This window comes from Mesoplodon densirostris, chromosome 8 (genome assembly GCF_025265405.1).
Source record: "Mesoplodon densirostris isolate mMesDen1 chromosome 8, mMesDen1 primary haplotype, whole genome shotgun sequence".
NCBI lineage: Eukaryota > Metazoa > Chordata > Mammalia > Artiodactyla > Ziphiidae > Mesoplodon > Mesoplodon densirostris.
The window spans coordinates 106024488-106042687 of record NC_082668.1 but is presented as its reverse complement, the minus strand read 5'-3'; positions in this window follow the sequence as shown (position 1 = coordinate 106042687).

Below are 18200 nucleotides of genomic sequence, written 5' to 3'. Positions count from 1 at the left end.
TATTTACTATATAACATATGATTACCATTTACCTGGCCACTAGGGATCACTCAATAAAAAGTGACCATTATTATATCTCAGATGCTTTTCATATGTGATCTCATCTATTATGAAAAACGGTATTGAGGAAGTCATTGGTGTACCCACGTGTTAGATGAGAAAACTGAGACTCAGATTAAATTACTACTAAGTAGTAGAGGCATGATTCAAACTAGGTTTCTCTCTCCACTCAAACTCGTTGACATAAAACAACAACACTATCTGCTTAAAATAGCAACTTCTTGGTAACCCTAATATTTTGGAATAGAAATTTATTTACATCATGTTTATTATAATCTTCTCTTTCTTGGGGAAAAACGGAAGAAAAAATTTACATTAAATCTTTTGAAGTAATGTGTAAATTTTCTGTTTATAAATTGAACACAGATAGGAAATGAAAGTCTCGTTTGCATAATACAGTCATATCACCTTATCCAGTCCTTTCCCCTGCAAATCTTTCACAAATTGTAGAGCTGCCTGATGAGCTAAAATTGAAAATGAATTTCTACCTTAGTTATAATCACCAGGGAAGCAAAATGGAATTGCCAAAAATCCAAATTTTGTGAATTTCAAATTGTATGTCTACAAGAATATTCTTAACAATAAATTTCATTAAAAAATAACCCTCCATGTTAAGTGTGTACCAAGACTTTAATGATACACATTTGGTTCTTCCTTTTTCCCATTTCAGAATTCCCACCTTATCTTTTAACTTCCTTATCACCCATGGCTCTTTTTCCATTCCCCTGTCAGATAAACCATCTGCACTCACCTTCTAATCTAGCCCTCTGTGGTAAGTGGAATAATGGATCTCTAAAGATGTCAACATTCTAATCCACAGAAAGAGACTTAGAAAAAGACTTTGCAGATATGTTTAGGTTAAAGATCATGGTATGGGTAGATTATCCTGGATTAAGGAAATTCACCCAATGTAAGCACATGGGTCTTTATAAAAGGGGAGCAGGTGGATCAGAGTAAAGGCAATATGATGGTGGAAGCATAGGTTGAAGTGATGTGATCTGAAGATGGAGGAAAGGGCTATGAGCCAAGGAATGTGAGTTGCCTCTATAAGTTAGAAAAAACAAGGCGACAGGTTCTCCCCTGGGACATCTAGGGGAAATGGAGCCCTGCCAATGCCTAGATTTTATCCCTGTAGCAGGACTCACTTTGGACTTTCAACCTTCAAAATATTAATTTGTGTTGTTTTGAACCATTTAGTTTGTGGTGATTTATTACTGCAGCAAGACAAATCTAATACACCCTCCCCACTCTTCTCTTCTTTACCACTGATATCACATCAGTTTTCAAAAAAAGGCATAACAAAGTTCATGTGGAAAGCAATCTGTTACAGAAGTCCCTCATCAAGGTTTAGATAATACCTTACTTTTAGAATTCAAAGGAAGGTGCATTTTTAAAACATCATCATATTAAACAATGCCTTAACACACAAAAAAATACTATCTACTTATATAAATTTAAACAGTGCCCTAAATGGGTTGTGATAGGTTCATTTTTTTTCTAGTCAAGAAATCTTTCAAAGTATCTATCAAATCACATGACTATTCTGTAAGATTACTATTAAAATCAGGAAAAGTCCACACATTCTGACAACCTCCAAAATAAAACACAATGTATCACTTAGTAATTCAACCAAGAAATCAACTCATGAAAGCCAACAAGATGAGCAGTAAAGTACAAGGTCTTAGTCCAAAAGACAATGAGGTTCTCAAAAGTAGATGAAAAGTTTGCAAAACCTCTCTAGTGGAGAAAAAATCTGGAGTGGGCCAGGTATAATTTTGAAGCTAGAGAATGGTCACATGACTCTGATTAGATTTTGGAAATTATAACTACAGTGTTCTCATCAATTACATGTATAATTAGGTGTTGACTTCCCTCTGTAAATATATATATGTTTTTAATTAATAAGCTTTATTTTTAGAGAAGCTTTAGGTTCACAGAAAGTTAAACAAGTAGTAGAGACAGTTCCCATATACACTCTCTCACTCTTTCACCCACTTATTTTCCTTTATTATTAACATCTTGCTTGGTGTGGTATATTTGTCACAGATGATTAATCAGTTTAGATACATTATTATTAAATGAAATCCATACCTTATGTTGTTTTACTCTTTGTTTTTGTGCAGTTCTATGTGTTTTGACAAATACATAACATCTTGTCTGCCATTACCATATCATATAGTTCCACTGCCCTAAAACCTAGTTTATTTTTAAAATGTATCCATATATTAATATTGTGTTTCTCTTCTGCTATTTTATAACTTAATTTTTGTTTATTTTCAACAATTTTGTTTGACATACAAGTCATTCTAAGATGTTACACCAACCTGTCCTTTTCCTCTGATTTCTCAAACCTACTTCTCCTAAAGGCAAATTGTTTATTCATTACCATGGAGACAATGGTTCTTTCTGCTACTAGATCTTTGCCCATACGATTTTCCCAACTGGGAAGACGCCTCACTTTTCTCCTTTGTGCAAATAGTCCAAAAGTTCCTGTTCAACTTTTATCTGTTTTGACTAGTCTGTGCCATGTCAGGCCTTTTTCTTTTATGGATTCCCAAATCAGGCACTGTCTCCATGCCATTTATCTAACAGTTAATCCTAGATCATTCTGGCCCCCTCCTGTTACATCATCTGGTATTGTTAGTTAACTTTCTGTTGTGTGAATATGTTGAATCATCATGAAGGTGAGGACTCTTATCTCAGTTTTTCATTGAACTCAGCAGAGAATCATCAGCAACTCAGCATCTTTGTATTGATTGGCAATAATAACTAAAAGAAAATTACTTCTTTCTTCCTGAGTACTGCTTTTTGGTGCTGAATGGTAGGATTCTCCTTGAGGAAATAGCTCATGTGCAGATTATTTTATAATAACAATAATACAGAGGAAGGAAGTTTTCAGAGAAGACACATAAAGATGGAAATAACACAAAGAAAGTTAGGACAGCTTGGTGGTAGACTGTTGATTTCACTATGCAGCCTCAGTGTTGAAGTTAATGGGACTTACACGAGCATCTGTGGTCAGTATGACTAGAAGAAGTTAAAGAGGGCTTTGAGGGCCCTGTGAGGCCGTAGGGAGGATGTAAAGCCTCAAGTCTGCAGATCCTGCTTTTTCTATTGCCTCCTTCTTTTTTTCATTTGTTTATTCAGACATTTCTGCCATCCACATTGTCTTTTTTGTGTGTGCTAGCTTAGTTGTTCTCTTTCCAAAGTCTGTGTGAGTGTTTGTGTGGCTGTGGTTGTGAACACAAAGCTCTCTTCAAAGAAACATGCATCTTCTTGTTTCTGTAGTTGTTTTTAAAGTTAGATGTTCATTCACAAAAAGATCTCTGTGCAGATGGCTATCTCACCTCTAGACACAGACAGAGCAATTACCCACCAGTGATCTTCTCCCAGGGCAGGAGAGCAGGAGAGCAGAAGAACCCATGAGTGTGGGGTGGACATTTACACGTATTGTTTTTCCCCCTTTGATTGAACATTCACTCTGGGGATGCTATAGGTAGGGGGGAGGAGGGGAGGGAAGTGAGAGGCCGAGGACAGCAGTGAATGTGTTGGCATGTATGGCGTAAGCTCTGTGGACCATTCCTTGTGCTCCTACATTTTACTCTCTGCTCAAAACAGTCCTACTGGATTCCTTGTCTCCTTTTACAACAGTAGCTCCACAGAATGCATCCTTTTCCCAAGTCACGAGTCAAACAGTCTTCACATTCTAGTCTATGTTAATCCAAAGTTTATGTGCTTCCCCTCTGTTCTACATTAAACACTGTAGTAGAGTGAGAAAAGGGATGCTATTCAATAAGCCCAATGTCTGGCAGCTATAAATTGGTGGAATCTCTATTGGAAACCAATTTTATGTGACCAAAGCCCATGCTGCTCCTACAAGGGGTTAATTATATAGGTTTTTCTTTCCATTTGATAAAGTGTTTTAAAAGTTAATGAAAATTACTTCCAAAACACACCCTCTTATTTCCCTACTGAGTTACAGTTTTATGAAGGAAGAAATTTAAAAATAAAAAAAACAGAAACAAATCAAATAATAATTGGACACCCAGTGCCAAAGATCATTAGTGGGTATTTTCATGAGTGTGTTTAAGAACCTGAGAATGAGGCTTGTATTGTTTGTTTTAATAACCTAAGAAACTCATGGTGTCTCACATGTTACTTACTTCATTCAGGCTTTGAATCTAAACAAGGAGAGATTTGATAATTGCATATCCTATTTTTATTTTTATTTTTCCCATGATCAATTGTCTCTATCCTAGCAAACTACTGTCATCTGCTTATTCAGTAAAGAGGCTATTTTGGGTTTTCAACTTACTAGAGAGCTCAGAATTTAACAGATATTTCATATGTATTTGACTACAACTGTTCATGGAAACAGATATGGTTACTGGAATCATTTATGTTATACCATAAGCTAGAATTAATATGTCAGTTACTAATACATCATGTCACAATAATCACTGTGGGGAGTTTCTTTTTTTCCCCCCTCAGATGTTAGTAGGATCAGTCACTATTTTTTTTCAATAAATATATGTATGTATGGAATTTTTCACTGCGTAGCTGTCACTGTGTTAATCACCACAGATTTTGTGCAGAAGCATATATCAAATTCCAGATGAGGATACAAAATGTGTAAATAGATAATTGAATACACAGTGAAAAGTGTTATCATGGAGCTAGACAGAATTCATGATCAAGTATTAGGCAAGCTTACTATTTGTCACTCTGTTCTTCACAGAGTTGGGTTACTAAAAGGAGAAAAGCACAGAATATTTCTAGAATTGAGAGAGAGAGAGAGAGAGAGAGAGAGAGAGAGAGAGAGAGAGAATGAAGATCCTGAAAATCCCTTCTCAGAATCACTTAGACTTCACTAAGGTTAATCCAGACTGAGGCTAATTAAGGAAACTGACTATGATGCTTCAGTGGGTCTCTATAGACTTTCCTCACCAATTCTCATAACTCAAATGGATATATTGATCTGTATTACTATTTTTGTCTGCATATTTTATCCCAGGAGAAGTAGAACAACTTTTCTGACGTCACAGAATTGGTAATGGAAAATTCAGTGTTCCTATTCAGGCTTGTCTTCAAAGTTTCTCTCCACTCTGCCATGTTTTAAGATATTGTAGAAAATATAGCAACTAGTTGGTTCAACTCTACTGATTCCTCTCCTTTTGATGAATACATTATTCTATGCAGATGCTGGAACTATTCAGGCAGAACAGTAACAGATCATTTAAGTTTGAATGTGATAATAAGCTATCCTATTACTAATAAAAATAACAGCAAAATGAAAGCACACAACGATAACAATATCCAAAATGTAGTTGATACATACAATTTGCAAAGCAAAACACAACTATAAAATAGATATTCTTGCTTTATATCTGAGGCAACAGGCACAGAAATATCAACCAACTTGGAGCTGTGATTTGAAAATAGGAGTTGTGGGGAAAAAAACTCCCATGGTTAACCATCATACAATGTTCTACAAATGTTTTCATAGGTGCATACCACATAGGCGTTTTTACCATCCATAAGGCAGCTGCATTTTAAAAATATTCCCTTAAAAAAAAAAGATGTTCATCTGCATATAAAATGTCCCATTGCTTCCTCAAAATGTTTATTTCTGGTGATAAGGTCAGTTTAGATCTAGTTTTTTGCCTTTTCTCATTTTCTTTGCAAATCTTCACATTATTTGATTAATAAATCAATCTCCTAAAAGACCAAAAATTTCTGAGAACACAAAAAATTAAGATGACTTAGTCTGTGGTCTCTTGATTCATCTTAAAACCCTCTAGTCACATGTTTATAAAAAATAGATAAGAATTGGCCATATTAAATATTTCCAAAGTTAAAAAAATATATACACACTTTAGATGCTCACATCAAGACAACTCAAGTTTTGAAATATAATCCAGACTCTTAAAGAAAGTCCTTCTCCACCAGAAGTTCATTAAGAATAAGGAAAAGAAAGTTCAGCAAGAGAAAACTGTGGTGTGAACTGGACTGAGGAAAGATCTGCATTACAATGTTGGTTCAGGGCTGTTAGAGTTTATTATTTGGAGTATTCCTTTGTCTTCCTGATGTATTATTAATACTTTTCAAATAAGGGCTCAAAATGTATGAGCTTACATGAATTTTCACCAGCCTGTCCTGCCCCAGGGAGCTATACTTGTTATAAAAGGAATAAAATCACTATACTTCTTGTGTCATTTTGGTGTAAGTCAAGCCTCACTCTCCTGGCAGAGGGAGAATTTTGAATTACAGCTGTGAGTAGATATGTTTGTTTTATTCTGTTGTAAACTACTTAAATCTCAGCTAAGCTAAACATTTTGCTTCAATTTGGGTTACATGGTAGAACTGGTCAAATACTGCCTCCTGATCTTATGATGGACTTCAATATGCCCTCATTACATATTTTATTTCTGCTTCTCAAACTTGCCCATTTGACAAGATAATTCCCTTTCTGTTGGTTGCCTTTAGCTCCCTGTTGATTTCCAGTTTACTCTCTATCTGGTTTTATATGTTAATTTACTATTTCTGCCATGATCTTGGGTTACATTTATGTCAATTGAACCATAATAAATGCAAGTTTAATAGTTTTATCACATAAAGGAGGGCTTGATTTTTTTCATGGTTTAGTCCAAAAGATATCTAGTATTGTATACTCTCCAGAAGGTTCTTGATTTATATTGAATGATGGGACTATTGAAGTTAAACATTCATTTTTAGGAAAATATTAACAATATTGGGAAGGTGTGTATGTGTGTAAGCACACATGTGTCTGTTTTAGAGTTGAAGACATACATACAAAATCTAAATATTTGGAGGGGGAAACTATGGCTGAAAGGGATTGAATAAGGTTTTCATCAAACACCATGCTTAGAAGCCATAGGTATATCTTTCCAAGTCAATACATTGTATCCTTATTCAATGGATCCTTCTTCATTTTGGCACCTTCAGTCAGAGCAGAGTTGCTGAAGCCAGACTATGTCGTAGCTGGAAATCCTCTTCCCAAAACATAGAAAGCATCTGAAGATATTAAAACAGAGGTAGATAGTCTCCCTCCCCCAAGCATATTTGATTTAGATGAGGCAAGTACCTAAGGTGTGAAATCATGTGGCATCAGTCTCTAGAGCCCAGAGCCTAAGTTACCTGAAAGCTTTGGCTATCGAGAATGTGTCCTTAAAGAACTAGTGTACAATGTGGTATCAATAGCAATGAATTGATCAAGACATATTTCTTTGAGGCGGGCAGGGGAGTATTATTTATTCATTATGGACACCTAAATCATTGACCATAACAATAGCTGGGTTTGTTGTGCTTCGTCTGTGTCAGCCACTGTTTCAATGGTTTTATATGTATCAACTCATAGGATGCTCACAACCATCTTAAAAAGGTAGATACTGTTGTTCTTACTTAACAGTTGAGGAAATGGAGATGTGGAGAGATTAATTTGCCAAAAATCAAACAGCTGATTTATTTATTTATTTATTTAACATCTTTATTGGAGTTTCATTGCTTTACAATTGTGTGTTAGTTTCTGCTTTATAACAAAGTGAATCAGCTATACATATACATATATCCTCATATCTCCTCCCTCTTGAGTCTCCCTCCCACCCTCCCTATCCCACCCCTCTAGGTGGTCACAAGCACCGAGCTGATCTCCCTGTGCTATGTGGCTGGTTCCCACTAGCTATCTATTTTACATTTGGTAGTAACAACTGATTTATTCCCAGAGCTTTCACTCAATCACTGTGCTCTATTATTTCTTGAATCATGTTCGCCCAGATCATGGATTGATGTAGAGCACCTCCTAAAGGCTTCTACCCCTCACTAAATGTAGAGTATCATAAATAACATAATAAGATTTGTAGCTCCCACACTCTAGAGTGAAGATATAATATGTTTTCCACATAATTGTATGCAACCCATATTAAGAGTATTGAGTGTTTTCAATCAGTGTCCTGTCCAAGTACCCAAGACACACTGTGTATTTACTGGAATGTCCACTTCTTTGCCTAGTCTAGACAGTCCTCCATCCTGCTTTCCTCTCACACCTGAATGCCAAGGATATAAGGTTTTTTACTGGGTCTTAAAAAGCCATCAGCTTGTTTTGTAACCGAAAGTGGGGTCCGGCTGCTCACCACTCAAAAGCTAATGAAGAGGCAAGTTGGTGGAAGGGAAAGTTTGCTTTATTTTGGATGCTGGAAACTGGGGGGTGGTGGGAGGTGGGTGGACTTCTGTCCAAAGGCCGACTCCACCCCACTGAGAATCAGTGGGCAAGAGCTTTTATAGACGGAGGGAGGGGACTACATGCAGAAACAGCACAGTCAGTTCTGACAGTCATCTTGAAATTGGACATGCAGTGGTCTGAACAGGGTCATCTTGATTGTTTTAGGTACAGTTAATCTTCAGTTCCAGGGTCAGTTTGTTCCCATTTCTTTGAGGCCAGTTCTCAGAATTGTGGCAGCTTATGTCATGGCTACAGTCTGGGCATCATGTAGTTAACTTCTTTCACCTGGTGGGGATTTTAGTCTCTATAAGACAGCTCAAAGGATAAGGCTCAGAACATTACCTATAGCCCGTGAAGAGGAACTAAAGTTCCTTGACTTTGCTTAATGACTAAACTATTATTTCTTAGTCTTGTTGTACTGTTTTCCTTTGTTTATGCATTTTCTCACTTCTCTGATTAAACTTATTCTTTGACTACAGTTTTTTCACAGGCAAAAGGCAGGTGGAGGACATGGGGCTAGGGGAAGACCACAGGGTGCTGCTCCATTTCAGTTTCACTTGGTAACCCAAAATGTGGCTGCAAAATATTGTGGTTTTCTTGCTTTAAGCCAAATCACCTACTAATTTACCTAAGCTTTCAAAACCTTAGTTTCCTCATGTGTACAACAGCAAGAATAAAAATGATGCCTTCTTCATGGTGCCTTTGTGACTATGAATGGAGTTAATCACATGTTGCATCTGTAATAACAGATGTTAGTTATCAGAGTAGGTACTGATTCACTTCTTTTGTCACCCCATGCAGGAGCAATGAGAAGGGATTTATATTGGAAAGGTCGTGTTCTAATTAGAGTCTGAACTAAAAATGAATCCTCCATTGAAGGGCTTTATGGGTCTCTGGTGCTGCCCCATTCCACTGCTTGACACCAGCAGAAGCTGAGGGTCAGAGTGTCTCCTATGTGGTTTGGACTACAGTAGATGTTCACCGAAAAAAGAAAAGAAAAATACACACAACATGAGAATTGTGAGTTAAGTTTTATTTGGGGCAAAATATTTACTATAGCTTGGAAGACAGCATCTCAGATAGCTCTGAGGAACTGCTCCCAAGAAGTATGGGGTGTGAAATAAAACTCACACTATATGGAAAGACAAGAACAATTTAAACGTAATAATTCTTCTCTGCCCTTTGGCCTTCACTCTCCCAGCACTGTGCATTTTGTATCCCCATTATGCATTGACCAAACCTCCCCCATCAGCAGAAATATCTGCTTAACCCTAAAGAGTAACATTCTCCCAGCATTAACAAAACAACTCCTTAAACGATAACACTCCTCCTCAATCTTATAAAGAGTCACAGGACACACTACAATTGCAGTTAAATCTGGACTGTGAAAACTGTCAATAATACATTTAATGTACAGCCTTCTGTCTCAGAAAACTTATATAAACTGTGTCTTGACTTGTAATGGGTGGATCAGTTCTCAGAGCTCAGGGATGCTCTTCCTGAGTTATAATCCTCAAATTTGGCTCGAATAAAAATTTCCAATTTTTTCTTAAATTGACTGATTAACTTTTTGTCAACAGTGGGAAGGTCAGTGTTATATGAGATTTTAGTGAGGAGGGGACGTGGAGCCAAGCACACATTTTGGCAGAGGCTCACTGCTAGTCACAGGGAGCAGATGTCATCATTAATAATTCTAGTGCTTTTCTAATGATGAGATGCAAGAAACTGGTCTCATAAAATCTTCTGAAAATATCTAACTACCTGAACGCTTGTTCTGCCAGTTTTTCCTAGGGCACAGAGTACCTCATTCCTGATCTCTGTCCTGAACTCATTTCAGGGGGTGTTGAAGATCAGGGGTCGCAACAGCTTGTGACCTAATCCTTATAGAGGAAGATGACAACTGCCAATTTTCAGTTCACATGATGAAGGGACAAAAAAATATTTTCCTTCTCCCGTTCCCCTTCTGTTCTTCAGCCAGTTTAATATTTAAAGTGATAGAAAATGATTAACAGGAGAAAAAAATAAAATAAAATTACGCATGTATAGGAGCCCCATAAATTCAGCCAATTAACTGAAGCTTATCTAATGCCCTGATATAAGGAAAGGGGAGGGGCTTAAGGATACAAAATGGACAAGAATTCACAGGAAGGCAGAGGAGATATTTAGAAAACAAAGGTTGTTTGCTCTGTTTGGTAAGTTTCTCAGGTAATAACACATCTCTAGTAATAGTCCCCTTTCCAATGTAAATTTAGGCAGTTGAGAAGAAGGTAAAGAGCTTTTCCTGAATGGACTGGGTTTTTGATTACCTTTTGCTCAAAACAATCCTCATACCAAAGTGGCATACTTGGGGGTAGAGAAACCTGCTCCTTTTAGCAGTAATGAACCCTACATTATAAATCCCATTGTTGACACTCTTCAGAATTAGCCAAATAAAGAGAACCAAGATCTCATGCCCTTTAATTCCACATAGCCATTCTCTATCCTCCTTTCTGAGTTTGGAAATATTGGATATAACATTTGCCAACTAAAATTGACACTTGCCACCTGTCTCTACAAGGATTAAGTCACAGGCTGTTGTACACCCCTGACCTTCAACACACCCTGAAAGGAGTTCAGGGTAGAGATCAGGAATGAGGCCCTCTGCGCTCTGGGAAGACTGGCAGAACAGTCTTTCAGATAGTTAGATATTTTCAGGAGAAGATTTTATCAGCCCAATTCCTTCATCTTCTCATATCTAGAAAAGCACTAAAATCATTAATGGTGACATCTGCTCCTCGTGACTAACAGAAACCTTCTGCAAAAAAGTGTGCTTGACTGCATGTACTCCCTCTTCACCAAAATTACTTATACTGACCTCTCCCCCTACCTTTTCTGAGCAGTTTCTCAGAGCTATTTGAAATGCTGTCTCTTGTGCTATAGTCCACGTTTTTCCCCAATAAAACTTAACTCACAACTCTCATGTTGTGCATTTTTTTTCTCAGTCAACACATCAGCCAAGGAGAAAGGGAGAAAGAGAAACTTTTTTCCAACCTCCAGGCGTCTCAAAAGGGAGATAGAGAAAAATAAGATATTTATCTATTATTTTAAAACCACCCATTTAGGATTTTTTTTTCTGAAAATGTACACAAGTCTCAAGTTTTATTCATTTAAAGTCCTCTACTGTAAAATACTTTCACCACAATTTCCAATTAATTTATAACACCTCCCTCCCTCAAAAATTTGTGAACCCACTTTTTTCCTTTGGTGCTAGGGATGTATGTTTAAGGGTTATTCTTGAAGGGTTTCATTTTTATAAGCAGTTTGTGTCTCAGGCTTCAGTTCCCATCTGTTCTCCTAGATAACTGATGTGGGACTAGGCACATGGAAAAGTCTGGATCCAGATTAGGTGCCAGCTGTTAATATAAACAGTGCTTCCTGGGACCCACCCTTATTCCATGTAAGCTTTGCTAATCAGGAAGCACTCTCAGATTTAATGCCTCCTACAAATGTGAGTTAGGAGGATCATGCTGTTTCAAGGTATGACTTTAGATCCCTCCTAACTTCCATCAGTCCCCAGAAGCTATCCCAAGTTATTATTTAAAATGTTGCACTTTCTATACAATGCAGTTTCAAGAGGAACTGGAAATGACTGCTTCAATGAATCAAGCTTGATAAGTCACAGCTTGATGGGTTTAAATATGGTGTCCCTTACCTTGATCCTTTCTAAGCAAGGGGCAGTTATTTAAATCTACTCATGAAACTGACACTTCCTGGAATGTATAATCAGAGGAGGGCATGGTCTTTAATAGAACTTAGACTAGGAGAACCCCCAGAAGCAAAAATTAACTTTGACTGGGGCACCAGTTATTAAAATGGAGGGTTGGAAAATCAGAATCCAAAATCTATTATATAGAGAATGGATAAACAAGTTCCTACTGTATAGCACAGGGAACTATATTCAATATCCTATGATAAACCATAATGGAAAAGAAATGAAAAAAGAATGTATATATAGATATATATATATATATATATATGTATATGTATGTATAACTGAATCACTTTACTATACAGCAGAAATTAACACAACATTGTAAATCAACTATATTTCAATTAAAAACAACAACGAAAAAGATATGCAAAGAATCTGGAAGGTATATGCTTTTTGAAGAGCTTGAGACACAGTCCTTAGAAAAGATTCACTTGATCTCTCCATAGCAAGAGTGAATATTCCTCCCAACTATTCACTCTCTTTTGCCAAATTTCCCTAGAATGTCAAGCAGCTTTCCTATTACTAAATGGGCTTTACAGGTACCATACGTTTAGCAGGGCAAGGAATGCTTGGAGGAGGTACAATAGTGAAGCAGTCATGGGAAATAATACATCTGTCCAACATTTGTAAAGGAGTATCATGGTTAAGATAATAAGACCCTCATGTAAACCCAGTTTTCAAGAACTTGTTGGCAAATCTGACCTCTCCTAGCTGTGTCATGTTTTGTAGACCTTAAAGTATTTCCATCTAAGAACTTCTGCCTGGAAAGACCAAAAGGAAGTCAGCTTCAACTCTTCAGCAGTCCCTATAGCATGTACAGGGCATGATTTCAGAGCCACCAGGAAATTCCTACTGCTCAAAAAATATTTCACCACCGCCTGTCACAATTACTGAAATGTTACCATGATAAGTTGCAATTTGGAACAATCAGTGCTTGTCAAGATTATTGAAAGGTAAATTGTGATATGCCTTATTCAGCTCATGCTGAAAACTGTCTGGTAAGAAGTATTCAGTGTGTATTTTGCCTCAATTTGATAAAGTTCAATGGTGATTACCATTTTGGTGAAGCACAGCTGGTTTCTTGTACAAAATGATTTCTGGCTCTAAACAGACCAGAATGATTGTCTCAATAGACCATTGCAGGTCTTAAAAGGAAGCTTGAAATGGACTGAAATTATCATCTTAGCTCAAGCCCTTGATGATCATAGTTTAAGGATTAAGACATGGCAATTATTAAAACACTATATTTATTGGACACTTTAGTCATCATGCAGCATTCTTTGTGGCAGGACTAACATTTGTTAAAAAAGACTTACTCCATTCCAATGACTGTGCTAAGATCTCTGTTTATGCATCTCATTTAAACTCATGGGGGGGTGGAGTCAAGATGGTGGTGCGGGAAGAGGCGGAGTTTGCATCTCCCCACAACTAAAGCGCCTGCTGGCCACTGGTGACAGACCTCAATGCCCAAGGAGACAGAAGAAACCCCCAGGCAAACTGGTAGGAAGTGGGGAGACAGAAGGAAAAGAAGTGGAGGCCAGACAGGACCAGATCCCCTGAGGGGTGGCTGAAAGGGAGGAGGGGTTCCCACACCTGAAGGGACCCTTGGGCACTCAGATCAGGGGGAAACGTGCCCAGTGTGTCTCCTGCCTAATCACTCAGGGAAGTCTGCCCAGTTCTCAGGCCAGGTCCTACATCATCAGAGGCTCCCTCTGGGCTGTATTGGTCCTGGGGCCATAGGAGGGAGGCCAGGGGAGAACAGGAGAGGCAGGTGGGAGGGGTCCTTCAGAACAGGGGGAGCAGGAGAGGAGGGGAGTGTGTTTGTCCCACCCACTAGAGCCCATAAAGCCTGCTGGGCTCTCAGGTGGGTTCCCCTGCCCTCTGAGACCAGAGGTGGGGGACACACCTGGGCCCCTCTGTTCCATCGAGCCTAAGCACAACCTCCCACACCTCCAGGGCCTTTTCCAACACTGTGGGTCCTAAGCAGAAGACCTACCCACTGCCTAAACCCTGCCCATGCTTAGGCCATGTCTTTCACAGCCAAGGTCTTTTCCACTTTTCTTTTTTTCTCCTCCTCTATTTTACTATTATGGTTCTATTTTACCTTCCAGGTGTTGTTTCATCTATATTATTAATATGCTTTCTAACATGTCTGTTAGTTTCCTAGTCTAATTATATTTTTTACTTTGTTATTGTTCTCTCTCTCTCTTTTTTTTTTTTTTTTGCCACACCATGCAGCTTGTGGGATTTTGGTTCATGAGCTGGGGGTTGGGCCAAAGCTCCTGAGGTGGGAGTTATGAGTCTGAATCACTGGACTAATAGAGAACTTCAGACCCCAGGGTGTATTCATTACTGTGAGGTCTCCTAGAGGTCCTCATCTCGGCACCAAGACACAGCTCTATTCAACAGCCTAGAAACTCCAGTGCTGGAAGCCTCAGGCCAAACAACCAGTAAGACAGGAACACAATCTCATTCATCAAAAAAAAAAAAAAGAGACAGCAAGAAAATATGTCACAGAGGAAGGAGCAAGGTAAAGACCTACAAGACCAAACAAATGAAGAGGAAATAGGCAAGAAAAACAATTCAGAGTAATGATTCAGAATCTTGGAAATAGAATGGAGGCATGAATCAAGATAATACAAGAAATGTTTAACAAAGACCTAGAAGAACTAAAGAACAAACAAACAGAGATGAACAACACAATAACTGAAATGAAATATACACTAGATAGAATCAATAACAGATTAACTGAGGCAAAAGAATAAATAAGTGAGCTGGAAGACAGAATAGTGGAAAAACTGCTGAGGAGCAGAATAAATAAAAAGAATGAAAGGATAGAAGATAATCTCGGAGACCACTGGGACAACATTAAACACACCAATGTTCAAATTATAGGGGTCTCAGAAGAAGAGAAAAAGAAAGGGTGTAAGAAAATATTTGAAGAGATTATAGTCATAAACTTCCCTAACATGGGAAAGGGAATTGTCACCCAAGTTCAGGAAGGACAGAGAGTCCTATACAGGATAAACCCTAGGAGAAACACACTAAGACACATATTAATCAAACTAACAAAAATTAAATTCAAAGAAAAAATATTAAAAGGAGCAAGGGAGAAGCAAAAAATAACATATAAAGCAATCTCCATAAGGTTATCAGCTGATTTTTCAGCAAAAATCTGCAGGCCAGAAGGGACTAGCAGGGAATAGTTAAAGAGATGAAAGAGAAAAACCGACAACCAAGATTACTCTACCCAGGAAGGATCTCATTCAGATTCGATGGAGAAATCAAAACCTTTACAGACAAGCAAAAGCTAAGAGAATGCAGCACCACCAAATCAGCTTTACAACAAATGCTAAAGAAAGTTCTCTATGCAGGAAACACAAGAGAAGAAAAGACCCACAAAAAAAAAGCAAAACAATTAAGAAAATGGTAATAGGAACATACATATCAATAACTACTTTGAATGTAAATGGATTAAATGCCCCACCCAAAAGACACAGACTGCCCGAATGGTTACAAAAACAAGATCCACATAAATGTTGTCTACAAGAGACACACTTCAGATCTAGGGACACATACAGATTGAAAGTGAAGGGATAGAAAAAGATATTCCATGCAAATGGAAATCAAAAGAAAGCTGGAGTAACAATACTATTATCAGATAAAACAGACTTTAAAATAAAGACTGGTACAAGAGTTAAGGAAGGACACTACATAATGATCAAGGGATCAATCCAAGAGGAAGATATAACAAGTATAAATGTTTATGTACACAACATAGGAGCACCTCACTACACAAGGCAAATGTTAACAACCATGAAAGGAGAAATCAACAGTAACACAATAATAGTAGGGGACTTTAACACCCCACTTACACCAATAGACAGATCATCCAAACAAAAAATAACAAAGGAAACACAAGCTTTAAATGACACAGTAGACCAGATAGGTTTAATTGATACTTATAGGACATTCCATCTGAAAACATCAGATTTCACTTTCTTCTCAAGTGCAAACAGAACAGTGTCCAGGATAGATCACATCCTGGGTCACAAATCAAGCCTCAGAAAACTTAAGAGAATTGAAATCATATTAAGCATCTTTTCTGACCACACGGTATGAGATTGGAAATCAATTACAGGAAAAAAAACTGTAAAAAGTACAAATACATGGAGAATAAACAGTGAACTACTCAATAACCAAGAGATCACTGAAGAAATCAAAGAAGAAATTAAAAAATACATAGAAACAAATGACAAATGAGAACATGACAACCCAAGACCTATGGGGTACAGCAAAAACAGTTGTAAGAAGGAAGTTTATAGCATTTCAGTCTCCCTTAAAGAAAGAAGAAGAAAATAAATAAAATAAACAATCTAACCTACACCTAAAGCAACAAGAGAAAAAAGAACAAAGAGGGCTTCCCTGGTGGCGCAGTGGCTGAGAGTCCGCCTGCCGATGCAGGGGACACGGGTTCGTGCCCCGATCCGGGAAGATCCCACATGCCGCAGAGTGGCTGGGCCTGTGAGCCATGGCCGCTGAGCCTGCGTGTCCGGAGCCTGTGCTCTGCAACGGGAGAAGCCACAACAGTGAGAGGCCCGTGTACTGCAAAAAAAAAAAAAAAAAGAACAAAGAAAACCCAAAGTCAGTAAAAGGAAAGAAATCATAAAGATCAGAGCAGAAATAAATGAAATAGAAACAAAGAAAACAATAGCAAATATCAATAAAACTAAAAGCTGGTTCTTTGAGAAGATAAACAAAATTGATAAACCCTTAGCCAGACTCATCAAGAGAAAAAGAGAGAGAAATCAATAAAATTAGAAAGGAAAATGGAGAAATCACATCTGACACCACAGAAATACAAAGGATTATAAGAGACTACTTCAAACAACTATATACCAATAAAATGGACAACCACAAAGAAATGCACAAATTCTTGGAAATGTACAATTTTCCAGGACTGAACCAGGAAGAATTAGAAAATATAAACAGACTTATCACAAGTAATGAAATTGAAAATGTAATTAAAAATCTTCCAACAAACAAAAGTCCAGGACCAGATGGTGTCACAGGCGAATTCTATCAAACATTTAGAGAAGAGGTGACAGTGATCCTTCTCAAACTCTTCCAAAAAATTTCAGGAGAAGGAACACTCCCAAATTCAGTCTACAAAGCCACCATCACCCTGATACCAAAACCAGGAAAAGATATCACAAAAATGAAAATTATAGACCAATATCACTCATGAATATCGATGCAAAAATCCTAAACAAGATACTAGTAAACAGAATCCAACAACTAATTAAAGGGTTCATACACCATGATCAAGTGGGATTTACTCCAGGGATGCAAGTGTTCTTCAAAAATGCAAATAAAACAATGTGATATACCATATTAACAAATTAAGGAATAAAACCCATATGATCATCTCAATCGATACAGAAAAAGCTTTTGACAAAATTCAACACCGTTTTATTATAAACACTCTCCAGAAAGTGGGCATAGAGGAAACCTACCTCAACATAATAAAGGCCATATATGACAAACACACAGCAAACATCATACTCAATGGTGAAAAACTGACAACATTTCCACTAAGATTAGGAAAAAGACAAGGATGTCCACTTTCACCACTCTTATTCAGCATAGTTTTGGAAGTCCTAGCCACGGCAATCAGAGAAGGAAAAGAAAGAAAATGAATACAGGTTGGAAAAGAAGAAGTAAAACTATCACTGTTTGCAGATGACATGATACTATATATAGAAAACCCTAAAGATGCCACCAGAAAACTACTAGAGCTAATCAATGAATTTAGTAAAGTTGCAGGATACAAAATTAACACACAGAAATCTCTGGTATTCCTATACGCTAACAATGAAGTATCAAAAAGAGAAATGAAGGAAACAATCCCATTTACCATTGCAACAAAAAGAACAAAATACCTAGGGATAAACCTACCTAAGGAGGCAAAAGACTTGTACTCAGAAAACTATAAAACACTGATGAAAGAAATCAAAGATGACACAAACAGATGGAAAGATATACCATGTTTTGTATTGGAAGAATCAGAATTGTGAAAATGACTATACTACCCAAAGTAATCTACAGATTCAATGCAATCCCTATCAAACTACCAATGGCATTTTTCAC